General features: G+C 39.5%; 1 long non-coding RNA gene across 1 annotated transcript; it reads left to right on the plus strand.

Moving 5' to 3' along the window:
* Window positions 1-706: 706 nt before the first annotated feature.
* Window positions 707-4,616, plus strand: LOC108363599 (uncharacterized). The gene is made up of 4 exons (XR_001847637.1): window positions 707-902; window positions 995-1,085; window positions 3,055-3,056; window positions 4,605-4,616. It is a non-coding gene; the product is annotated as an uncharacterized LOC108363599 (long non-coding RNA).
* The last annotated feature ends 1,300 nt before the right edge of the window (window positions 4,617-5,916 follow it).

Here is a 5,916-nt window from a genome sequence, read left to right on the forward strand (position 1 = left end):
GGTTAATTGCTCTGCATCGTTGGTGTCGAGTTTGAATTGGTCAATATTTATTATGGATGACGGCATGAGCTGTGGACATTCAATAAATCCCTTTTCCGATCGACTTAATAGAGTCTCATGTGGAATTTTAGTTTCTAAAGTTATTATTCACATGTCGTTATTATTTTTATTAGAATGAAAGCCGAGCACGTCCTTCAGGGGAGTTTAAGTTAAGCTGATAGGCCTTACACATACATATGTACAAAGATTTAAGTTTTTTTTTTTTTGTAAATTTAATTTTAACTTAAGAACAGGGTACCTGACATTTCCTTATAAATTTAAAAATGCGCTACATTTTAGTTCAAATTATTCATTAAAATGACAGGCAAACGGGCTTAAACACCCACGCCGCGCTATTTAATAAAATATACATATACAAACATGTATATAAATAAATAAATTTATTCAGAGTATTTAGAGAGATTACTTAGCTGATTTATATACATATATGTACATTCATAGTATATAGGGTGTCCTAGACCACCCGTCCACCCTTTCTAAAATGGAGGAAAATGCTTTAATTGGAAAACGCAAAAATTTGAACTACCAAGTAAGGGATACTCTATCTTTTGGTCGTATTACCGACTTCATTGATAGCTGTTTGGTGGTTTTTAGCCTTTGATAATTTATAATAATAGATATACACCCCCTGTATAAATATTTTCTCTCTTTATATTGCTGATTTGCTTTTTTTTATATTATCTCGCAATTCTAGTCGTAAGCTGCGCTCGAGTCGCTCAAAAGGTAATCGAAGATGCTGCATGTCATGCATGCAAGAGCATTGGCGGCTGGCTTTGATGTGTGTGAATGTTCGTGAGAAAAGTTACATTGAAATATGATGCCATCGTGGTGATAAATCACGTGTAAATTTTGAATAATTTCACATGTCCACAACCGTAATAAACCGATGCCCGCCGCCGACAAACCTAACCCAATATCTTTTAATTATTTACAGCGCCACTGCACCTTTCCGCCGGACGCCTACAAAAGTCAACCGATTACTGATTAAATAATTAGGCAAACACATACATATAAACAACAAGTATGTACATGTATACATATGCATAAAGATGCATTTGCACAGTGTCTTTTTTTCACAAACCAGTTAGAACCAGTTGACATTCGCTCCAGTTTCATAAGTGCCAATTATCGTATTCATCGCTTTTTAGTTTACCAAATAAGGTATGTATGTAGTTATTAAACAAGTGCACTCAATTTGTACGCATGCACACACGTACACACCTGCAGAAGCGCTTAAATGCAGTACGCGGACATTGTATGAATTTTCATATCGCTAGCTTAGAAAGAAAAGTTGCTAAGTCCCATTTTAAAAATTTTACAGGAGAGGAAAAAATCTTCCTATAGCCATTTTCTTTAACTATTTCGCAAGACTTTGAATCAAACATTTTGCGCGTTTAAAGCAAAGCAAAACTCCATAAGAATCAGAAGGATTCTATATTTATTAAAGGATGTCATATTATTTTGGCCTTATCGGATTTGTGGTGCTTCTTTTGGACTTAGCAAATTTTCCTTTTATTGCTTATGAAGAGTAAAAAATAAATCAAGTACCTTTATAATTTTCGATACGATGCGTATTCAATTTCTCTAGCCTCCTATATCAAAATATGAGTTTTCATAAAAAGTGGACTTAGCAACTTTTCACTCTAAGCTAGCGATATGTGAGTGTGTAGAATTTGCATTCAATTGTTTATTGTGAAATTCAGAGCTTGGAGCTGCCATTAAACTTGGTTCTCATCAAATGGGCAAAGGAAAATAAAGGAAAATTACATTCAAGCATACAAATACACCTACATACTTATGTACATATATATGTATGTGGCATTTTATTAAAACAATTGAAGTGAATTTAAAAGGTTTGACTTTGAATTAAAAAAATAAAAGTTTCGCTTGAAAATCTTTTTATTAGTATTAAGTTTATAGTAAAAGGGCATGCGCAACTACACCAATGGCTAGTTAATCGTTCGGATATTGTTCGGGAATCCAATTAAATATTGCTTTCAAGGGAACATGGCTTATCTCGAGATAATCTGTTTTAATAAAATACCACAGATATGTACATACATACATACATACATGCATATATAGACCGGAACAGCTTTGGTTACGAAACTATGTACGCGTGACTCTGATGGGTTGTGTAAAATGTCCGGGAAGTTATGTAAATCAAATTTTCATTAATTGATATTCAATTTAACTGATTTCGTTTTGAAAAATAATGGTTTTCACATCCATTGTTCAATTCACGCCACAATTTAAGGCTGGGCGGAATTTATTTTGAAACTAAGGAGCAGTACTATGCATGGGCTCTATAGAAATTCTAGAATTATAAAAAAAAATGAAAATATTAGCAAAAAATTACTAAATTGTACATATGTAATTAAAAATAATCGATCGAAATTTTGTTTACAAACAACAACATAAAACAGAAATCATTAAAGGAATATGGCCCATAGTCATAGTCGTAAGTTAAATCCCATTCTTGTTAAAATATAGTTTTAAGTTTAGAATAGTTTTTTAAGTTGTGTCAATCATAGACATCTTAGTTTTTTTTAAGATGAGTGAGAAATAATTGAAAATAATGAAATATGAGTACTTTAATTAGTCCACCCTGTGTCCGCTGCAGGATTGCGGATTTAGCAAGTCGGGAAGTCGTGGCTTCGAATCCCACTGCCAGGAAACACTTTTTTCCAACTACCGCGGAAGCAGCCATCTAAGCAAAGGTTGCAACAAGGTCTTATCCAGTGTATTGTGTGAAAGACTGAAGTCCAGTGTGGCTTTAGACCACCTGGCGAATCCACCATATACCAGGTATTCACAATATGCCAAATCTTGGAAAAGACCCGCGGAAATAGGACCGCTTTCGACAGCACGAAAAGAAGTTGTCTTTATGCCGCGATGTCTGAATTCGGTATTCCCGCGAAACTAATACGGCTGTGTAAAATGATTTTGAGCATTACCATGAGCTCCGTCAAAATTGGGAAGGATTTCTCCGAGCCGTTTGATACCAAGCGAGGTTTCAGATTTATTGTGATGTTGGAGAAGATAATAAGAGTCGCAGAAATGAGCCCCCCTGTGACACAATACTTAACAAGGGCGTACAATTGCTGGCGTATGCCGACGACACCGACATTATCGGTAAAAACAAGGGCTTAGTCTATTCTGCCTTCTCGGGTTTAGATAGAGAATCAAAGCGAATGGGTCTGGTGGTGAACGAGCACAAAACGAAATATCTCCATCACACAAACAGTCAGATCATGCCCGTATTGGAAATCACGTCATTGTTGACAGTTACGAGTTTGAAAAAGTAGACGACTTCGTTTATTTGGGGACGAGCATTAAAAATAATAATGTCAGCCTTGAAATTCAACGGGGAATCACTCTTGCCAACAAGTGCTACTTTGGACTGAGTAGGCAATTGACAAGTAAAGTTTTCCCTCGTCGTACAAAAATTGCACTCTATAAGTCACTCATCATGCCTGTGCGGGTGTAGGGGCCGGAGGCATGGACAATGAAAACATCTATTGAAGCAGCTCTTGGAGTTTTCGAGAGAAAGATTCTGCCCAAGATTTACGGGCCTTTGCGCTTTAGCGATGGCGAATACCACAAACGATTTAACGATGAGCTGTATGAGCTTTACAGCGATATAGCAGCGAGTTAAAATTCAGCGGCGCCATTGGCTAGGTCATGTCGTTCGAATGGACAGAAACGCTCCAGCTCTGAAAGTATTCAACGCGGGTCGCGATGGTGGTAACTGAGGAAGAGGAAGGCCTCCTCTGCGTTGGAATTACCAGGTGGGTTCACTTGGCATTTCCAATTGGCGTCAGTTGGTACAGAAGAGAAGCGACTGGCGTGCTGTTTTGGACTCGGTCAAAATCGCTGGGGACCAGTAGGGACCAGTAGGACGCAGTGGATGCCTTCTGATGTCGCCAGAACATCACCTGCATGACGAGGCGCAAATGCGCCCCATAAAGGTGCACAGCACAATGCTCTGCAAGCAATTCTTAGTAGGGAGCCACATATGTGGGCACCCGAACAGACAATTGCTTGCAGAGGAGCCCATGCCAAGGCGTGACAGAAGGCATCCATACGAACTGACGGATAAAGCAATCTCTGGACACGAAAGCATATCGACAGGCCCTGAGCGGCTTTCACAGGGAGTCGGTCTCATGTTACGTAAACTCCAGACCTGTGGATGCCGTTCTGGGCACAAAACCACCTGACGTGGACGAGACGGAGCTTCGTCTGCCTCGGAAGACTCGGACCACACTCGCCTAACCTCGATCTGGCTACTGCAGCCGGTTGAACTCATATCTGAGCAGACTAGATGCGGATGTGCCAAATAAGTGTCCAGCATGCGGAGAGACACCCCACGAATCGAAACGTCTCTTCGGATGCCCCACTCAACTGACGCCTTTGTCCCTATGGACAGACCCCATAGAGGCTGCACGCTTCTTGGGTCTCCCATTGGTTGGGCCTGACGATAACGGCTGAAAGACTAGCCGATCTGGGCGGGGTTGTTGTAGCCGCTACAACAACAGCAGCAGCAGCAGCAATAACAACAACAACAACAAAAACAACAACAACAACAACATTAAAAGGTTAAAATAGTTAGTGCGTTCCACAACGTCTACGATTTGCAGGTTTTGCAGGATTTAGTCCAAAGTCGTTCCCGTACACCACGTTCACACAATGTTTATTAAAGGCGAAAACAGCTGTTCCTGTAAAACCTGTAAAACCTGCAAATCGTGAAGTACGGGAACAGGCTAAGTGATTACTAGTGTTGGGAGTATCGAGTACTTTTGAGAATCGTGTACTTTCTTTAAATATACATAAGTTGGTAACAGTTCAATGCTTATGGCCGGTTGCTCAAAGCCTGATTAACACTAATCATCGGTTAACATCGTTATCGACGTTTTCGACTCCATGCATATAACACGGTGTCGATAGCGTCGATAACGATGTTTAACCGGGGATTAGTGTCAACCAGGCTTTGAGCAACCAGCCCTTAGTGTAGAATTTCACTAGGTGGCAAGAGTATATTCAAATTAAAATATTAATTCCAAATAACGTCGATTGAATGCTACTTTGGAGTACTCAGTATCGATACTTTTGAAAATCGAGTACTGTCGATCCTTTTGAGAATCGGCTTCTGAGTACATTTGGTATCCCAACATTATGTTGATTACCACTAGTTGATTAATATAAAATACCATTTTAATCATTAAAACCTTTTTCTAACTTCTATATGAGTATGAGCCTTTAGGCAAATAACGTAGATGACGTACGTATTCTGCACTTGTTCCGTCACTTTGCACTCTTAATTTCCCCTCCATTATTTTGTGGCAGTTTCATAATTCAAATTTAAAATATTTCTTCCACCAAAAAAGTCCGTTAAGTCATAGTGACAGATTTAAGAACAAAAACAATTCCGATTTGGGCACTTTAAAAATAACATTTGGCAGCCCTATTTGCCCAAAAATAAGCAATCGTTTCTTGACTGCACGCGTCCATGCTCGTCAATAATCACCTCTTCTGAGCTCACAATTGTCTCATGTGTTCCAGGCAGTGACTCAACCGTAGATTCGCCCTCTTCGGATGAAGCAAATGTAGCATAGGCATACTGGGGGCCACCTGGAGCATTGGGATCGTGTATCAGCACTGGAACGACCTCTTCTTTTACAGATGCAGACAGTGTTGTGTATTTTGCTCGCTTTGGGTTCATGTTGCAATTTTTCCTTGAGAGTTTTAGTGCTCCGCGTCTTTTTCGCTGCAGTTAGTCAACACTTTTTCACCGAGTTGATTTTTTTCCCGAACCTCATGCACTACCGAAGGTATTTGACACGAAAATTCGATTGT

The sequence above is a fragment of the Rhagoletis zephyria genome, unplaced genomic scaffold (genome assembly GCF_001687245.7).
Source record: "Rhagoletis zephyria isolate East Lansing unplaced genomic scaffold, Rhagoletis_zephyria_1.1 Rzeph_scaffold_01313, whole genome shotgun sequence".
Classification (NCBI taxonomy): Eukaryota; Metazoa; Arthropoda; class Insecta; order Diptera; family Tephritidae; genus Rhagoletis; species Rhagoletis zephyria.